At 46.5% G+C, this 20859-nt stretch overlaps 1 long non-coding RNA gene across 1 annotated transcript in view; it reads right to left on the reverse strand.

The window, feature by feature from the left end:
- Positions 1 to 20526: 20526 nt before the first annotated feature.
- The window catches only part of LOC309523336, a 28481-nt gene continuing 28148 nt past the window's right edge, over positions 20527 to 20859 (reverse strand). Inside the window, exon 3 of the long non-coding RNA XR_014215306.1 lies at positions 20527 to 20580. This is a non-coding gene — a long non-coding RNA (uncharacterized lncRNA). The remainder of the gene's footprint in view (positions 20581 to 20859) is intronic.

The raw sequence follows: 20859 nt of genomic DNA on the forward strand, positions 1-20859 counted from the left end.
GGATGCCAGAACAAGCTCAGAAAAGATGCACTACAGTCTTATAAGGAGTATGTCATCTGATGCAGGAGGGAGAACGTAGGCAGGAGATTGTATGATTGAATGCTTCACAACACTCTGCCTTAGCCTAGTATTCTCCTCAAATAAGGCAGGTACATTCAAATATACAACATCCCCGCCCTGCAAGTCAAATCCTGACAGCTGCATTTTGAAGGAGCACAGTTGCAGGAAGCTGGAGAGGAGGGGGGCCAAGAGGCAGCACTGAGACAGGCTGCTGAAGAAGCCTGGGGTTCTCCACCCCCTGCTGTGACCAGCTCTTCCCCCCCCCCCCCGGTCTCCCAGAACCAGAAGAGGGATGAAGATGGTGGAGCATAGACAGACAAGACTCAGATTGCTTAAGAAGGACCATGGGGAGGAGGAAATTTAGGGAGCTGTCGGAAGACAGGGACCTTCAGTCCTCACAACTACTGGGAAAAGTTGCTGTGCTCACTAGGCCTGGCCTCCTGAACTGTTTTGTTTCTTTGAATAAAGAGAGTTAACTTTCCTGACATCAAGTGAGTGATTGCTTGCTCCTGACACCTGCCCTGACACTGCCTGATGTCAATAGGCTTTGAGCTTTTCTGGTCTGCAGGGGGGGGGGGTAAGTTTGCTGCCAGCAACCCTCTTTGAGGCTGGTGTTATAACAATGTAGGTGGCTGACAGGTAGGCAACCCTGCTCACCTGTCAAATCAGATATGGTTGGACTCTGTTATATACTGAGTTGAATAGGATCCAAACTGCAGCAGTCTGATTGGTCCTAGAACAATAGGATCCAAATTGCAGCAGTCTGATTGGTCCTAGAACAATAGGATTCAGAATGCAGCAGTCTAATTGGTCCAAGAACAATGCAGCAGTATGATTGGTGGGCAGGAACCACCCAATCATGCTCCAGATATAAGTGAATCCACAACCTGATTGGCTTACAGTAGAATTCCAGAATTAACCAATCATGTGCAGCCCATTGTGTAAATAATGTATATAAAGCAGATACTTTGAGGGGACATTCATTCATTCCTCCTCACCACTATGAGCTGAATAAAGAGCATGAAATCACTTTGCGACTCTGAGTATATTTCACTGGCGACGAAGGTGGGATCCCGCTGAGCTGACTGCCACACACAGCACCGCAGCACCGCCACCTGCCGCACCGCTGCCTCGCACCGTGTATCCAGGCTTCAGCTCTGGGACACAAAGAACTCAGAATGGCAACCGACAGCAGCTTCTTGCCGTTAAACCCAGCATCTGGAGACTGGGAAGCGTACGCATCCCGTTTCACCTTCCTCCTAGAAGCCAAAGGGGTCACCGATGAAGAAGACGCCAAGAAGAGGGCGATATTCTTCAGCATCTGCGGAGAGGAGACATTTGAAATCGCCCGGGCTCTCCTTGCACCTGAAGACGTCGCTACTGTTCCATACAAAACAATAATGAAACAGCTGAAGGGGCACTTTTCGCCGCAGCCCTCAGTGGTGGCTCGTCGAAATGCCTTCTACGCAAAGCGGCAAGCCCCTGGGGAAACCATAACTGGGTTTGTGACCTCTCTCCGCCAAGCTGCCCGGTTCTGCAACTTCTCAGAGCTGGAGAACATGCTTCGTGACCGCCTCGTCGGTGGCCTAAAGGATGAGAAGCTGCAACGACGCCTCTACGCCAAGAAGGACCTAACGTTCCAGGTCGCTCTGGAGGAGGCCCTGGCAACGGAAGCTGCCAAGAGGTTGACGCAGGAGGCACGGCCGAGCCTGCCACCCCAACCGAGGGTCCACCATGAAGACCTCACCGACGACTCAGGGTCTGACAGGGAGGAGGTGCACCGAGTACAGCAGCGCACTCAAGCAGCCCACATACCACAGCTGCCTCGATGAGAAGGAGGGAACTGCGCAAGCTGCGGAGAAAGTCATGAGAGGAGGACCTGCCGTTTCCGCAACGCAGAGAGCAGGCAGTGCAGAAAATTGGGACACATCGCCCGGGTGTGTCGGGCCCGGCCCACCCGACGCCAGGCATCAGATGACCAATCCAAGAGCCCCAGGTCCCGGGGCCCAATGCACCAAGGCAACTCGACGGAGCTCACGGACTTCCAGGTATACCAGTTGCCCCACCCCAACGTAGAGAAAATTTATGTAGAGGTACAGATAGAGGGGGCCCCATGCCGCATGGAGCTTGACACGGGTTCAACTCTATCCATAATCTCGGCAAGGACCTTAAGGAAACTGTGTCCTACTGGGGGTCCCAAACTCAGGTCGGCCCCATTCACCCTCCGGAACTTCCAGAAACGTAAGGTCCCCACAATGGGGGTGGGGACCTTCAGGGTGCAATACCGAGGGCGGACGTGGCAACTGGACTTGCTTGTGGTCAAGGGCCCCTACATTATCTTACTGGGATTGGCATGGTTTGGACCGCTGGGGCTAGCCATCACCGGGGTGAACCACACTACCTTACAAGTGGATGTGGACGCCATCTGCAAGGAATTTCCAGGGGTTTTCGATGGGAAATTGGGACAGTATACAGGCCCCCCCATTGCTCTACAGCTTGACCCCACAGTACGACCGGTCAGGCTCAAGGCCCGCCGGGTCCCGTTCGCCCTGAAACCCCGTATAGACGAGGAACCGCCTCGTGGAGCAAGGAGTGCTGGAGCCGGTGCCTAATGCCCCCTGGGAAACCCCAATCATCACACCCGTCAAGCCTAATGGTTCGGTCCGCATCTGCGCAGACTACAAATGTACCATAAACAAGGCCCTCACGGCCCATGCATACCCAGTGCCAGTGGTCAGCCATGTCCTTGCCACCCTGGCTGGGTCGAATTTTTTTGGCAAGCTGGACTTGGCCCAAGCATATCAACAGCTGCCAGTAGATGAGGCCACAGCAGAGGCACAGACGATTGTGACGCACAGAGGAGCATTCAGGGTAAAGCGGCTGCAATTCGGTGTCAATGTGGCACCAGGCTGTCAGGAAAAAGCACCAAGGCAAAAGCCAGCTCCAGATGGCTGGAATGCAAAACAGGATGTTGTTGTCTTCAGATGTACTGCTGGGGAAAAGGTGGAGCCTATTCTCTGTACTGAGCACCGGATGTTAGCTCAGAGTGTCATATGACCTGTGCTGGAAGTACAGGGGCGGAGTTGTGTCTCTTCTGATGGAGACTGAAGGGTGCAGTCACATTTCTATGTACTGCTGAATGACAGGAATAAAACATGTAAATAGGACTCCTGTCTGTCTCATTTCCCCTCCCTGGGGAGAATGCAGGGAGGGAGAGAGAAACAGAGTAGCAGAGGGTGTGTTCTTCACGTCTGACTGATGAGGAGAATCGCCGGGTTTATGACCTTGCCTGCCGGGAGACGCAGCGGAAAGGTCAACAAGTATCTCACTCAGTTTGCCCGGGGGAGGCCAGTTACCTCTGACTGTGAGCTGAGATACTAACATATGGTAGCAGAGGATGGTTGCGACTCATCGGACATCTGCATGAGAGGCTGGTGGATTGTCCTCCTCTGCTCCAAGGGAGAAAAGCGTCTAAGATAAGCCAGAGGCTGAACAGACGGCTGAACCCAGAGGAAGGTGTTTTCCAAGCAACAAAGCTCAAGGTATGCTGCATTTTCGGGCTAAAAGTGTGAACGCAGGTTGATTAATTCCCTGGTTCACGGGAGCTGCGTATTGGAAAAATACAGCTCCGGAAGGACAGGCTTGCAGCTTGGAAGCTGAAGCCTGCATTCCACAAATTCTTGTGGTTAAAGATAAGAAGTCCTCTATGCACTGTTGCAAAGTAACGAGCGTGGAAAGTTACTGGCATAGAAGCTGGATTGTGAGGCTGGGAAAGCGAAACAAAGCCAGAAAGTGTTTTGGCTACAAGTTTACGTGCTCTTGGAAGGGGACTTTCCATAGCAGCCAGCGTTTAGCTGCCAAGTGCCAAAGAGCGTAAACAACTTGCAGTTTGCCTGCTAGAGAAGGCAGGAAACAACTGTTGGATTTTACAGCTTGCTTGAGAGTGTGAGCTGGAGGCTTGGCTTCCAGATGGATGCCAAGAAAGGAGGTCTGCCTTTTCCTCCTCCCTTAACCAATGACAATTATTCATCTTGGTCTGTAAAGATGAAGGCCATGCTGCAGAATCAGAGGCTTTTTGATGTAATTGAAAACCCCATCCCTGCAGCACCAACTGGAGGTTGGGAATCACGGGACGTGAGGGCCAGGACTGCTATAATTCTGTGTGTCTCAGATGAGCAGTTGGTGCATATTCAGAGTTTAGAACACACGAAAGAGGTTTGGGACACGCTGCGTACAACGCATCAGAGAGATGCTGGTTCTTCAGCGTTGCTGTATTTTGAGAAGTTGACCAATCTGAGACTAGCACCTGATGGAGATGTCCAAGCGCACCTGACAGAGATGAAGTTTCTGCGTCAACAGATGGTGGAACGCAATTTCCGTCTACAGGAGGAAGTGTTTTGCTTCATGATGATAAACAGCCTGAATCGGACTTACAAGGTTGTTGCCAGTCAGCTTGGTTCCCTACCTGCGGCGGACCTGACTTCGGAAAGAGTGTGTGCCGTCATCCTGAATGAACACGACAGACTTGCTGCACTGGAAGTGAAGGACAGGGGGAGAGAAGAACAGAGTTCGAATCTCCCCACTGCTGAAGCTACTGCAGAGCATGCTACAGCATTGAGCGCTGTCCGATGCTACAATTGTGGACAGACTGGGCATCTACAGTGAAACTGTAGAAAGCCACGCCAGTCAAAAGGAGCAAAGAGCAGCTCTACGAAGCCTGAGGCGTCAGGCAAAAGCTGTACCAAGTACCAGGTGAAACCTGCAAAGGCTATGATGGCGAAAGGAACCACGCCAGATGTTGGGAACGCATTCATAATCGACACGGGATGTACAAAACATTTGTGCCCGCACCGAGGACTGTTTTCGACGTTGAAGAAGCAAAGCTTCACTGTGAAACAGGCCAACGGTCAAGAGTTGGAAGCGATCGGAACTGGAACTGTGTATCTTGAGAGTCTGAACTTGACTATAAGTGATGTTTACTTGGTTCCAGAACTGAGATTTAATCTGCTGAGTGTGTCGCAGATTGCAAAGAAAGGACTGAAACTGTCCTATGATGCTAAAAGATGCAAGATCTACAAAGATGGAGAACTGTTTCTTACTGCCAAAGAGAAAGATGGACTGTATTTGTTGACTTTTGATCAAAGTGATTACATGAAATGTAATTCTTCTGATTCTAACGAAATCTCTCTTGCAGGTGTGACCAGTGGGAGCACCAGGAAGGTGACGAAGAAGGTCGACAGAGCATTTCAGCGGGTGTATGCTGATGTGATTGGTCCTCTAGAACCATCTAGAGGCGGTGCACGTTTTTACCTTTTGTGTGTTGATTGTTTCACTAATTATTCTTGGGTTTTTGTGATGGAGAAACCGCAAGAAACTTTAGAAAAGTTTCAGGAGTTTTGTGACAAGGTTAAAAATATGCATGATGCTAACATTGATTGTCTTTTCACAGATGAGAAGCAAATTTTTCTGTTACAGAAGTTTCAGAAGTTCCTGGATGGAAAAGGAATAGACCACAAAGTGGCTGTTTCGGCCGAAGCGTGGAACAGGGGGGTCTGTGTGAGAGTGAACAAAGAATTGCAAAAGGGGATGCATGCGCAATTGCTGAGTTCACATTTGCCACATGAATATTGGGCGGAGTCTCTAGCGTCCTATCTTCACGTGTGGGTGAGAAAGGTCTCAACAGAGTTGGGATGTTCTCCTTTTGAGAAGCTGTTCAATAGAAAACCTTCTGTTGCCTATTTTAAGGTTTTCGGGTCTCATGTGAGAACAGAAGCTCCAGGTGGAGTAAAGAATGTCAAAGGCATTTTTGTGGGTTATGAAAAGGGTCTCTACAGAGTAATTTTGTCTGAATCTGGTCAGGTGATTCTCACAAAGTTTCTAGAGAGTGCTCCAGAACAAGAGCGGGTTATAGTACACACATTTCCCACAGATGACAATTCAGATTCTGATGATGATGATTACACAGATTACAGTGGTACGGATGATGACAGTGATAGCTCAGAGAGTTCAGTTGTAACAGTCGTTGAGAGGAAATCTCACACAATGGATAGACCTTCACAAATGAAGGAAGAACCACTGATTGCTACTGGTTCTCAACAAAGTCCGGAGGTTGAACCAGTGAGCACAGAGGATCAGAACCTCATACGCAGGTCTGAGAGAGTTACAAAGGGTGTACCACCAAAGAGGTACTCTAAAGAGCTTGCTAACTTAGCTGTTGCGTGTGTTGCTATTGTTAACAACTCAAAACAGGTTGAAGCAGTGTCTAAGTCAGAGACAAAGACACAACAGAGAGTAGCTAGCCAAGGTAATGCAGAAGCACTCATTCCTTGGAAGCCAAACAACCAGAGAGGTACACTGGTGAAACCAGTGGTGGGGAGTTCCAAGGGTGGAACTGAAACAACAGGGGACTGTTATATATATAACAACTGTTTGTTTTCTTCTCTGGATCATGTTTTGCCTATTGATGCTTTTTGGGGAGGATAGCTGTTGTTAAAATGAACATTCTGCCTAGAATGTTATTTTTATTCCAAACTATCCCCATACTTAAAGGCCTAAAACAATGTAAAGAGTGGCAGAGAGCCTTGGCAAAGTATATTTGGCAGGGGAAAAGGCCACGGATAAAAATGAAAATTTTGATAGACAAAAAAGAAAGAGGGGGTTTTTCTCTCCCGGACCTAAGCTTATACTATGAAGCGGCTTGTATATATTGGGTAAAAGATTGGATAAAACTGGAGAATAGAGAGCTACTGGACCTGGAAGGCTTTAATAATTGGTACGGATGGCATTCGTACCTTTGGTATGGGAAAGTGAAAGTTCACAAGAGTTTCTTAGACCATATTTTTAGGGGACCATTATATCAAGCATGGGAAAGGAACAAAAACCTCCTTGAAAGAAAGACCCCATGGTGGATTTCACCAATAGAGGCCTTAACGATTAAGAAAATAAATATGGAGGAGATAAACGCCACCTATGAAGAAATGTTAAGAAAAACTGACCAAGGGCCCAAACTCAGACCTTATGAAGAAATAAAAAATTTATTCACTGGTTGGCTGCAATACCACCAGGTGAATGATTTGTTAAAAGAGGATAAGAGGAAGGCGGGTTTTGATGATAAAAAATCAAAATTTAATATAGAAGTAATAGAAGGCAATAATAAAACCCTGTCCAGAATTTATGATATATTATTAGAGTGGTACACAAAAGATGAGGAGGTGAAGGAGGCAATGATTAAATGGGCAATTGACTTTGGTTATAATATTGATTTTGAAAGGTGGATAGAAGTTTGGAATTGTAACATAAAGTTCACAGCATGTATGGCATTGAGAGAAAATATCTGGAAGATGCTATATAGATGGTACCACACCCCTGTGAAATTGGCAAAAATGTATAGATTAAAGGATAAGAGATGCTGGAAATGTGGCGAGGTGGAGGGTGACCTATATCATTTATGGTGGACATGTAAAAAGGTGAAAGGCTTTTGGGAATTAATTTATAATGAACTTAAAAAATATTTAAGTATACCTTCCCCAAGAGGCCTGAAGCCTTCCTGTTGGGAATGATGGATAAAGAAATTAAAAAGGAAGATAGGACGATATTCCTCTACGCCACCACAGCAGCGAGAATTATGTTGGCACAATATTGGAAAGTGGAAACCATCCCCAACATAAAGGACTGGCAGATTAGAATGGTAAACTATGCTGAGCTTGACAAACTAACAGGTAAAATAAGAGATCAGGATGAACAGAAATTTCTGAAAAATTGGAGTAAATTTTGGAAATATATTGGAATAAATGCTTAAAGTGAATTGACGGGGTTAGAACAATACGACCAGCGAGTGAATTTAAGACTATAGATTGAAAATCAAATACGTAATGGAAGGAGATATTTGATACTTATCAAAAGGACGGAGGGAAGTTTAGATTGTGTGTTTTTCTTTTTTCGGATGTGTGGTTTTTCTTTTTCTTTTTTTTCTTTTTTCTTTGTAATTTTTTCTCTGTATTTTCATATATGTCTGTTTTTTGTGTATAACTTCAATAAAAATGCATTTTTTTTTTAAAAAAAGGAAAAAGCACCAAGGCAAAAGCCAGCGCCAGATGGCTGGAATGCAAAACAGGATGTTGTTGTCTTCAGATGTACTGCTGGGGAAAAGGTGGAGCCTATTCTCTGTACTGAGCACCGGATGTTAGCTCAGAGTGTCATATGACCTGTGCTGGAAGTACAGGGGCGGAGTTGTGTCTCTTCTGATGGAGACTGAAGGGTGCAGTCGCATTTCTATGTACTGCTGAATGACAGGAATAAAACATGTAAATAGGACTCCTGTCTGTCTCATTTCCCCTCCCTGGGGAGAATGCAGGGAGGGAGAGAGAAACAGAGTAGCAGAGGGTGTGTTATTCACGTCTGACTGATGAGGAGAATCGCCGGGTTTATGACCTTGCCTGCCGGGAGACGCAGCGGAGAGGTCATCAAGTATCCAGCTTAATTGCCTGGGGGAGGCCAGTTACCTCTGACTGTGAGCTGAGATACTAACGCAGGCATATTCCAGAATCTAATGGACTCGCTCCTTAAAGGGATTCCTGGCGTCACCCCCTTCTTCGATGATGTGTTGATTGCCGGGCCCACACCAGAGGAGTTTGAGGACCGCCTCCGCACCATTCTGCACCGTTTCCAGACGGCGGGTCTCAAGGTGAAGCGGGAAAAATGTCTACTAGGAGTGCCTCAGGTGGACTTTCTGGGATTTATGGTGGATGCAGAAGGGGTCCACCCGACTGGGGACAAGGTACGGGCCATCTGTGATGCCCCAGCACCCAAGAGCAAGACTGAACTTCAGGCCTTCTTGGGACTATTGAACTTTTACCATTCCTTCCTTCCCCACAAGGCGGCGGTAGCGGAGCCCCTACACAGACTCCTGGACAGGCGGGCCCCTTGGGTGTGGGGCCAGCACCAGGAGGCTGCATTCCAGGCAGTCAAGGACTTGCTTGTCTCAAACTCGGTCTTGGCACACTTCGACGAGAGGCTGCCGGTGGTGCTAGCATGCGACGCCTCGCCCTATGGCATTGGCGCTGTCCTGGGACACCAACGCCCGGATGGAAGAGAGGTACCGGTGGCATACTTTTCCCAGACACTCAACGCAACCGAGCAGAACTACTCGCAAATCGACAAGGAGGGGCTGGCAATCGTGAAGGGAGTAAAAAAATTCCATGATTTCTTGTACGGACGGCCCTTCACCGTGGTGACTGACCACAAGCCGTTGCTTGGCTTGTTTGCCCCTGAAAAGCAGACCCCCCAAGTGCTGTCTCCTCGCATCCTCAGGTGGTCAATTTTCCTTGCCAGCTACCAGTATGCACTGATTCACCGCCCGGGGAAGGCAATGGGCCATGCGGACGCCCTCAGCAGGCTACCACTACCGGAAACAGGCCCCGACCCAGCACCTGCACAAGAGGTTCTGAGCCTGGAGCTGCTTCCCGACCGCCCCATTCAGGCACAAGAAGTTGCACACCATTCCAAGAAAGATAGGGTCATCTCCCGGGTCCTGGACTGGGTGTGGAGGGGATGGCCCAGCAGCAGCCCTGGGCCAGAATTCGCTGGCTACACAACCCACAAACATGAACTGTCGGCCCACAAGGGGTGCCTGTTATGGGGAAGCAGGGTCGTTGTTCCCCAGCCCCTCCGCAAAAGGGTCCTCACAGCCCTACACGAGACACACCCAGGGGAAGTAAGAATGAAGGCCCTTGCCAGGAGTTATGTGTGGTGGCCAGGGATCAACGGAGAGATAGAGGCCTGGGTCAAACACTGCCAGGCCTGCCAAGAATCCTGCCCAGATCCCCCAAGGCCCCAGTCCAGTCCTGGGAGTCCGCCCGAGCACCATGGTCACGCCTGCATGTGGACTTCGCTGGCCCCTTTCAGGGGAAAACATTCTTCATAGTGGTGGACTCCTACACCAAATGGCTGGAAGCCGCACTGGTACCGTCCACTTCCACGTCCACAGCCATCCGGGTACTACGCAGGCTGTTTGCAACCCACGGGCTCCCTGACACTCTCGTCTCAGACAACGGGACTGCATTTACGTCAGGAGAATTCCAAACCTTCACATCGCACAACGCCATCTGCCACATCCGTTCGGCACCATTCCACCCTGCCACCAATGGCCAAGCAGAACGCATGGTGGGGACCACCAAGGACACCCTTCGCCGCATGATGCAAGGGGATTGGGAGTACCGCCTTGCCACATTCCTCCTAGCACAGCACAGCACCCCCAGCTCAACGACTGGCCGGAGCCCTGCTGAACTACTAATGGGTCGGCGCCTTGCAATCAGATTGGACCGCCTTCACCCCGATAGAGCTCAGGATGAGGTAGTGGTGGGGGAAGGCAGGAACCCCCGGACCTTCGAGGCCCAGGACCCAGTGTACGCAAAGAATTTTGGGGCAGGCCCAGCATGGGTACCCGCCACAGTCACCAGGGTCACTGGCCCTGTGTCGTACGAGGTGCTAACGGATGGGGGGCAATGCTGGCGCCGCCACTGCGACCAGATACGGCGACGATTCCCAGGAGAAAACCAGGAGGAGGAAAGGTCAGAGGAGTCCCAAGGGAACAGAGGGGCAGTGAGGCCCATAGACCAGGAGGGGCCAGCAGGAGAGGCAGAATCAGTAAATACAGAGAGGACCCGCGAGGCCGAAAGGACACCGGAACCAGAACCACGACTCAGCGAGCCGGTTGCGTCAGACCAAACAGGCCCATCACAGCCAGCATCCTTGGAACACGAGCCAGAACCTGAACCCCAGACCAGGGAACACCACAGGCCGCAACGCACACGTAGGCCGCCGGCGTACCTCGAGGACTATGAATGCGACCTCCCGGGCAGGACTGGAACTTAGAGGGGAGGGGTGTTATGTACTGAGTTGAATAGGATCCAAACTGCAGCAGTCTGATTGGTCCTAGAACAATAGGATTCAGAATGCAGCAGTCTGATTCGTCCAAGAACAATGCAGCAGTATGATTGGTGGGCAGGAACCACCCAATCATGCTCCAGATATAAGTGAATCCACAACCTGATTGGCTTACAGTAGAATTCCAGAATTAACCAATCATGTGCAGCCCATTGTGTAAATAATGTATATAAAGCAAATACTTTGAGGGGACATTCATTCATTCCTCCTCACCACTATGAGCTGAATAAAGAGCATGAAATCACTTTGCGACTCTGAGTATATTTCAGACTCCAACTCCCTTCATCCCTGACCACTGGCCATGATGGCTGGGGCTAATAGGAGTTGGCAACTCCCATCTCTTGCGGGGGAGGGGGCAACTCCCATCTCTTGCGGGGGTGCAATTAGTGCCAGCACCGTCCGTTAAGAGTTCGGGTGTAATCTTCGATACCTCCCTCTCTATGGAGGCGCAGATTACAGCTATAACTGTAGCACCCTGCTTGTGGTTAACGCTTAGCTGGAATGAAATATTCAACGCAGCAATAGAGAAATTAAAATAATAATTTATTTGTCAGACAAATAAATGAGAGGCACAGTGGTATATGGTTACCAAGCTCTGGCCTGGCCTCCTGCCATTATGGCCAGCACTTATATTCCCTTAATCCAGCCCCCTTTGCTCCTCCTTTGGCTGCCTCTGTCCAATCAGCCTGGTTGGATTTCCTATTGGCTGATTGCTATAACCAATCCTAAAAGATACACCCATATCCTCCTGTCCTTATATGGAACACAAAGAGCTATATATTGTTACATCTATAAATGACAAATAAGTAGTAATATATCTTACATGTGTCTCAACAAAGAATCTTAATTACCAGCTCACCTCTTGCCCTCCTTGCCCTATTGCCTTCTAAAACAAATGGTTAATCTTAAATTTTTATCTTAAACATATGTCAAGGATCTTGAGTTTCACATCAACATTGAAAGATCTCCTTCATTTGAAGGTTTCCAAACAAATGCCTGACCACTATATATCAGGACTGCTTGGATGGCGTCTTCCTGTCTGGCAGGGGGGCTAGGCTGGTGGCTGACTTAATTTCAGGATAAATACAACTCTTACAACTATATGAAATAAGAATCTAGCATTTCTTAAATCCTTTGCATAATTACATTTAAGCCAATATATTTAATACACAACACAGGTAGCCTCTTAAAAGGAATAAGGCCTTTGTAAAGTAGAAAAAGGAACTCAGTTTAAAAGCAGTTTCAAAAGAAGCCTCTTCAGTTTACACCCCCCCCTTCAGCCAGCTGCTTTTCCCATTAGCTCTTCCCAACATTTATTGCCCTCTAACTCTCTCAGTTTAAGAAAGAAACAGCTTTAAAAAAAGACTTCCCAAAAATGCTCTCTTTCTGCCAGCTAGATGCTTCTCCATTTGGTCTTTAACCTTAGAAAGAAGATCTGGCTCATTTTACTGGGAGGCACATTGGTATTATTTTACTATTTACTCATTCCTAATTATGTTTATCTCTGCCTTTTTTATCTTCTGTAACATGTAGGGTCAGTGTCCTCACTCTCAGTCTGTAATTCCAGCTTTTACGACTTTGAGAATTGTTTTCTGCTATAAATCAAGGGGCCCCCTTGTCTAGGAGGAAAACATTGCCAAGGTTCTCTAAACAGCTAGTCTTCTTGCCTGGCATGAAACATTTGAAAATCTAAGCCCATTTAATTTAGGAACCTGATCAAACATTAATAAAATGCAGGCTTATGATTAGATGCCTCATAACAAAGGCGGCATTTTTCCATCTCCGCCAAGCTAAGCAGTTGGCCCCTTATCTCTCTCGCCCTGACCTAGCCACTGTGATCCATGCGACGGTCACCTCCAGACTGGATTATTGTAACTCGCTCTACGTGGGGCTGCCCTTGAGACTGACCCAGAAACTCCAGCGGGTGCAGAATGCCGCGGCGAGACTCCTTATGGGGTCTTCGCTGCGAGATCACATTCATCCGGTGCTGTACCAGCTGCACTGGCTCCCGGTGGAGTACAGGATCAGGTTTAAGGTGCTGGTTTTAACCTTTAAAGCCCTATACGGCCTAGGACCCTCGTACCTACGGGACCGCCTCTCCTGGTATGCCCCACAGAGAAACCTACGGTCTGCAAATAATAACATCCTCAAGGTCCCAGGCCTCAGAGAGGTTAGGCTGGCCTCAGCTAGAGCCAGGGCCTTCTCGGCTGCGGCTCCAACCTGGTGGAATGCTCTGTCACAAGAGACTAGGGCCCTGAGGGACCTGACATCTTTCCGCAGGGCCTGCAAGACAGAGTTGTTCCGCCAGGCCTTTGGTCAGGGCGCAGCCTGACTCCCTCCTCTGGCAACCTGCACAGAATTTTGCTTAATCGGTTGCCATCAATTTGATTTTAACTAATTTTTATAATGAAATATTTTTAGAATGTATGATTATTTGGTTGTTTATTTGATTGTTGTTAGCCGCCCTGAGCCCGGCTCAGCTGGGGAGGGCGGGATATAAATAAAATTTATTATTATTATTATTATTATTATTATTATTATTATTATTATTAGTCCGACAACACTTGAAGGTACACTACAATGGCTACCCTGATCTAAGATCTGGCAGTGGGGAGTTTACATCTTACATCATCATCCCTTCCAGATCATTAGTCACTACAGTCTTCAAAAATATCTATATTGGCATCTATATGCTGAAGGCACACCTCTTTAAACTGGCTCCTGACACTTGAGAAGTATATATTAGGGCCTATCTTATTACTGTGATGGTAAGTTGTTTTAAAATGCTTTTAATGTTGTGTTTTGATTGTTTTAATTTGCCCTGGGACCTTAAAGTGAAGGGTGGGTAATTAATATTAATTATAATATTAATATTAATAATAGATTTTCTCCTATTCTCAGCTGCAGTCAGGCTGAAAAACAGAATCCACATATTTTCAACAAAATTGATTGGCCCACTAACCTTACACTCCTGCATCTTTGACAAACACTCCTGGCAAACTTTCTCGTACTGGAGGCGGATTTTCATTAAGTATTGGACATTGTGGGTATCTTGAGACAAAAATTAAAATTAACACAAGATTGGATATGGTAGTTAACAGGATTGAGTATGAAATATTCACATCTTTCTGTTTGTGAGCATGTGGAGCACTGTTCTATTCCATCTGAACAGCTTTACTTGTTTTTATCATTATAAAGATTTCATCTTATTTCTATAATGGTATATTATATTCTTGTGGCCTGCCCTGAGACCTTAAAGTGAAGGGTTATAGTTAGGAAATCTGGTAAATATATAAATTGCTGCTCTAAATAACCATAGCAAAAACTTTGTTCCTTACCCTATCCGCTTATTTAAAGCCACCACAGATTCATACCACTCGTTGAATTCAGCCTTGGATTGCATCAAAGGCAGCATATTGCAAAAAAGACAAGAGGCAGAGAAACACTTAGTACATAAAGCTCTTGAGGTCTGCATGACAAATCTTAAAATTCATTGGTGTCCCAGTTTTCACTGGTCACATATTAGTTATATAGCTGAGCTGAAAGTTCCCCATAGAACTTTTCCAGGGAAAGCTGATGTGCTGTTTAGGTGTAGGAGAAAATCTGGAAATTTGTGAGTGGGGACTGGGGGCTCAGTGAGACAAGTGGAGGTAGCAGATTTCCCCTTCTTTTCACGTAGTTTGGCTGACAGCACTCCTACTGCTAACCCTGGAGTTGGGTGATACAGAAGCCAACTGGAAAAACTGAACTACAGGTTGTATCCCATGTTTGTCCTAGAATGCTGTGATTCCTGCATTGCAGGGGGTTGGACTAGATGACCCTTGAGGGTGCTTTTAACTCTACAGTTCTATGATTCTATACTCACTGGGTAGGCCCACGGAAACTAATGGGTCTAAATCTGTCATGTCTATTAACTTCAGTGGGCTTACTTTGATTATGGCTAACACTGGATACAGCCCAGGTTGATAAGAGTTGTATATTTGCCTTTATATGTGCAGGTGGTTGTTTCTTTTACACAAACTGACAACATTGGATGCCCTCCGCCCAGTGGTGGAGGAAGAGGAGTGCGGGGGGAGTGCACCGCCCCCGGCAGCGTGATCCCAGTAGGGTGCCATCGCAGCTGCACCCCTGCCTGTGCTGGGCACCACGCCCCCACAGGCGGTGTGCCACGCCCCTGGGATGTGTGCCAGCCTCACCCCCGCCTGCTCTCTGCCCCCCCCCCCCCGGTGCTGGAGCATGAAGTTCCGGCACTGCCTCCGCCCCCACGGCCCCAATTTGGAGTCCCCCCCATGCAAGTTGCATAAGGAAAAAGTCCCGTGCAAATTGCTGGCATGGGAGGTGGGAACAATATGGTTTGGGACCATAGGGGGAAGTAAAATGTTAAAGTCCCTGGCCTACACCCACATCTGCCAACCACCCATAATTTGACACCATCAAAACATCCCTAGAACAAGCCAGGGTGGCTTTGTTCTGTCTCCACTGTGGGAGGTAATATGCCTCTGAATACCAACTGCTGGTAATCATAAGGGGAGAGTTGCTGTTATGCTCTTTTTTTTTAAGAATAATTTTTTATTAACCGACCAATCACATCAAATCAAACCAAATTACATAAATTCCAAATTACACAACCGAATTTTAAATTTTTGTTGGGGGTACCCATATTTCAAGTTCCGAAGGGGATCCAATCAACTTCTTGCTTCTTACTGCTGTTTTAATGTCCACAAATCTAACCTTATGATGTTCACAGTACTATCCAGTCCTTTCTTATTGTTTTTCCACATCTCTTGTTATTTTCATATATTTTTCCTTTCTCTTTGTGACCTCTGATAGTCTCCGCAAGCTGGTTAGAAGAGTTTGTAATCCTGCGTGGATATTATTATTTTTTATCCAGTAGCCATATTCAGACGTTTTCCATACATTTCACTTCCATACATCAAAACAGTCTTAGCGTCATTAATCTTCACCAATCTGCCTCCTTTCTCAAAACCTCTGAGGAGATTCACTAGGAATGCAGTCTGAAAACAAGTCCGTTCCTCCTCCCGGCTATAAATCCTTTGGCAAGATGGCAACTCCGAATTAATTGCTGCGCCATTCCCAAAAGCTCTTATTGCTTCTCGATCTCCATAAAGCATACTTTTGGTTAAAGTTTATCTCCACACAGACCTTAATCATCCTGCTTGGGTCAGTTCAACCGACGATTCTAATGAGGAGGGGTTCTTGTAAATCACATAGAAGGAAAGTAAAAAAGGTCCCGTCCCCCCATTCAGTCCCGTTGCTGTTATGCTCTGGTCCTGCTTGTGAGCTTCCCGCGGTGCATCTAGTTGGCTCCTATTACAACAGGATACTGGAATAAAAGCATCTTTGGCCTGATCCAGCAGTGAGGCTATTCTTACATTCTTAGGAATTAGAAGTTGCATTTTACTCTCCTGTTCACCTTGTTGGCTTTTTGCAGTATAGTAACGCTGCAGAGAGCTTGCTGGGGAGATCATGCATTAAAAAGAAAGGACTCAAAAAGTACTTAAAGGTTTTAATAAGAAAAACAAAAACTCCATTTACACTAAATACATCAACAAACCAGACCCAACCACCAACCCATCCCCCAGGGTGATGGGAGAGCTAGGTGCTGCTCCTTATATACTCTACCCAAATGCTGACACGCCTTAATCAAATACAACTCAGCAGCACCTGCTATGTTTCACAGCTGTAAAGCTGGGTCTCGTTATCTTGCTCTGGCCCTTGCTCCGGCCCCTTAAAGACATACACATGGAGTGGAACAATGATGAACCTTTACATTTAAAGAAACCATTCAACATTTCCCCTGCGGTTCATCATTGTGGAACAAAAACATAAAGCATACTTTGTACATGTCTTTCATTTTAACTCTATAAACCCATTTTGAATCAATAAGTCTCATATCTGGGGTTTGTGGTACAAGAGACCAAGTGTTATGCTCTTTTAAAGAAGCTATCTCAGAGTTCATAGCTTTATACCAATTTACAGCTTGGTGCTTAGGTAAATTCTGAACATCATTGTAGCTTTTTGGCTCAAAAACCACCTTATTGACATACACAGTATTAAAATGTTCATCTGCGAAACGTTGTGGCTTCTGCCTCTTTCTATCTGAACGTCTCAGTCCGGAAGGAGAGTCAGACTCCTCAGACTTAATGGGACTAAGTGAACCACTAGTTTCAGGTTGTAAATCATCATTGTCAGACTGAAGAGGTGCCTGTAGGCTAAGCTCACGGTCAGAAAACTCAAGAGAATCTAACCTCCCCTCAGGTGCCTGTGACTTTAAATCAAACAAATTATCAGATTCAACAGGCTTTTTGTCTTTCCCCATTAATTCAGAAGCACCATTTCCTGCTGCTGCTGCTGCTTCTTCCTCTTCTTCCTCAGTATCATTTATACCATCAGTATCTTGGAAAACAGCAACCCCATTCCAATTTACAGTTTGTATCATGCTTCTGGTAATATGAAATTTGCCAGTTGCTGGTATGTAAATTCTGTACGCCCCCTGCTGGTAGCCCATTAATTTTCCCTGAACACTACGTTCACCCAATTTCTGCTTAGCGGGATAATGCATAATTACATCTGAACCCCAAATGCGTAGGTATTTCAGATTAGGGCGTTTTTTAAACAACTTCTCATAGGGGGTGACATCTATACCAGAATGATAACTGCGATTTCTAACATAACAAAAGGCATTGAGTGCTTCAGCCCAAAACCCTTTGGGCAGATTAGCATCGTGCAGATAAGTTTTAACCCCTGCCTGCAAGTCACGCTGCACAACTTCAACCAGTCCATTTTGCCAGGGACTTCGGGGGCAAGATAACTCATGAGTAGTCCCCTGCGCTTCCAGGAATTTCTCAAAATCCTCAGAAACAAATTCCCCGCCCCGGTCAGAAAACAGGTTCTTAATCGGTTTGTTAAAGTGCGTTTTTACCCAGTTGCAAAAAACTTTGTACTTCTCAAATGCTTGGGACTTCTCAGCTATTGCATAAGTCCAACAATATCTACTATACTGGTCTATGAGGGTAAGCCAGTACTTAGAACCTCCTAATGATGGTGGGAGTGGCCCAACTAAATCACAATGTACACGCTCAAATGGCTCAGTTACTTTCCTATCTGAGCACCTACCCTTGCGTGCAACCTTAATCTTATTCTTGCAACAGGATAGACATTGCATAAAGAATTTACATGGTTTTAAGTTGAGGCCATTGACAATATTCTGTGTCTTAATTACATCAGCAAAATTCAGGTGTCCCAGAATTCTGTGCGCCTCGTGGACACACCCAGAATGTGGTCTTACATTCCTCAACCCCTGGCTTGACTGTGCTACTCTGCAATTTATAGGCGATTGTGAGTAGGTGCGAAAATACAGTCTATATAAACCATCAGATTTCCGGGCATACAATAGACGTTTGTTCCCATCGAAAAACTCACACATTGACTTTAAGAAACGCAGAGTTATGCCTTGACGAGCAAAACACCTTACTGATAATAAATTGTCCATTGAGGGGCAGTAAATGCAGTTCGCTATTGTAATGTTTAAAGAGTCAAGTTTAACAGTACCCCTGCCAAGCGACTGCAGGACTTGTGAATTGGCTAAATGTACATTACCAATTTCCTCTTCGAAAGAAATAAACAAGCTTCGATCGTTGCAGACGTGCTGCGATGCTCCTGAGTCCACAATAAAAGAATTCCACTTGGCACCTTTAATTCTTTTATAATCTGTAGTCCGAGCGTGAAAAGCTCGCGGCTCATTTCTGTCTCTACTATACGATGCCGGCTGCTGGGCTGACGACCGTGATTGACGAACAGAAACAGGCTTTGGAGTACTTTGCTTTCTTTTGGATCTGCAGTCCCTTGCAAAATGTCCTTGCTTATTGCAGAACCAACAACGCTTTGCAGCTTTAAATGCAGTTGTATCACCACAGGTTTGCATATGGTGTTCCTCATTCTTTCTGGAAACAGGAGTGCTTATGGCACAAGCCTCCCTTCTATCCAACTCGCCCATTAATCTTGCCGTTACCCCTTTCACAGTTAATTGTGCTGGTGGTACGGCAGATATCTGGCTAGCTATACCATCAAAATCCTCATTAAGGGAACATAGAATGATAAAAACATACTGAATATCAGGTACCTCCATGTCCCTTCGAATTAATTCGCCGCGTATTGCCTCCAGACGTCTCAAGTGTGCTGCCAAATCACCACCAGGCTGCAACTTCGTCTGGTACAGCTGCTTGAAAAACGTCAATGCAGACGCTGACTCTTTTCTAACATGCACTGCTGCAAGACTGTCCCACATTTCTTTGGCAGTTTTCTTATTTCTTATATAGACTACTTGCTGGTCGCTGACTGCCAAATTAATTATCGCCCTGGCTTTTGCATCTCCTTTCGACCAAGCATTAGTTACAGGGTCAGGAGGGTCATCAGTTACATAGGTCCATACTTCTCTAGAGGTCAAAAGCGCCTCCACCCGAAAAGACCATAAACTATAGTTCTCATCTGTCAGCTGTGGGAAGACCAGAGCCTTCTCAGCTTCAGGAACCCGGTCAACCATTCTGGAACTCTTCCAGACCCACAAAAACTACGCTAACAGGAGAAGGAATTTTCAAACCTTTCTCAGAGTCCAAAAATATGCAGTCATCCACTCAGCAGCTGGGCCCATAACCAAAGATGTTGGCTTTTTGCAGTATAGTAACGCTGCAGAGAGCTTGCTGGGGAGATCATGCATTAAAAAGAAAGGACTCAAAAAGTACTTAAAGGTTTTAATAAGAAAAACAAAAACTCCATTTACACTAAATACATTAACAAACCAGACCCAACCACCAACCCATCCCCCAGGGTGATGGGAGAGCTAGGTGCTGCTCCTTATATACTCTACCCAAATGCTGACACGCCTTAATCAAATACAACTCAGCAGCACCTGCTATGTTACACAGCTGTAAAGCTGGGTCTCGTTATCTTGCTCTGGCCCTTGCTCCGGCCCCTTAAAGACATACACATGGAGTGGAACAATGATGAACCTTTACATTTAAAGAAACCATTCAACACACCTACCCCAGAGAATAAAACAGTGCTGTTCTTTTCTCAGTGAGTGATTCTTGATCTTGTAGCATGTTCTCCAGCTCCACATTCACAGCACTCGGGTGCCGTATTCTTTCACTTTCCATGAACTGTCTATAGGACATGACAAGAAAACATTAGATTAAATGTGGGCTTTCTTTTTTGCAAGGGATACTGTGTAATTGAAAAGCCACACCCATCTTATACTGCCCAAATCTCCTGCTCCTTCATGCCTCCTTTCCCCCGAACTGCCATCTGGGAGCAACCATTCAATCAGTCTGCCTCAGTCAGCAAACATGATATTATGTCCAACATCTTGTGCCCATTTAATCATAGCAGATTTCACTGTTTCATCCTGAGTATTCCATTTCAACAGCAAGTTATACATTCTTGACAGATTCTTAGTTTTGGGTTCTAACAGTTCTGTTTCTAATTTTGACTTTTCCACCTCAGCTGCCTTCTTTTTAAGGTCTCCTTGGAGACAAGGTTCCACATTCTCTCAAAGTCCTGCAAGGTAGAAATGGGATGTGAATTCCACATAGGGGAGCTGAGGTGGAACCCTATGTTGTTTAAAAGTTATCAAGGAAAAGATGAAGTCTGTTCTATGATCTTTGTTGGCATGCCAGATCCTTTCAACGCATCCCACTGTTCTGTTCACTGCCATGGGCGTAGCCAGGATTTTTGTTGGGGAGGCAGGCTTTTGTTGGGGGGGAAGAACCTCATATTTGTACTGATTTGATTTAGGGTGCCAGCTGCCCCTCTGCCCACCCTGGCTACGCCCATGTG

This window comes from Podarcis vaucheri, assembly GCF_965113315.1.
Source record: "Podarcis vaucheri genome assembly, chromosome: W".
NCBI lineage: Eukaryota > Metazoa > Chordata > Lepidosauria > Squamata > Lacertidae > Podarcis > Podarcis vaucheri.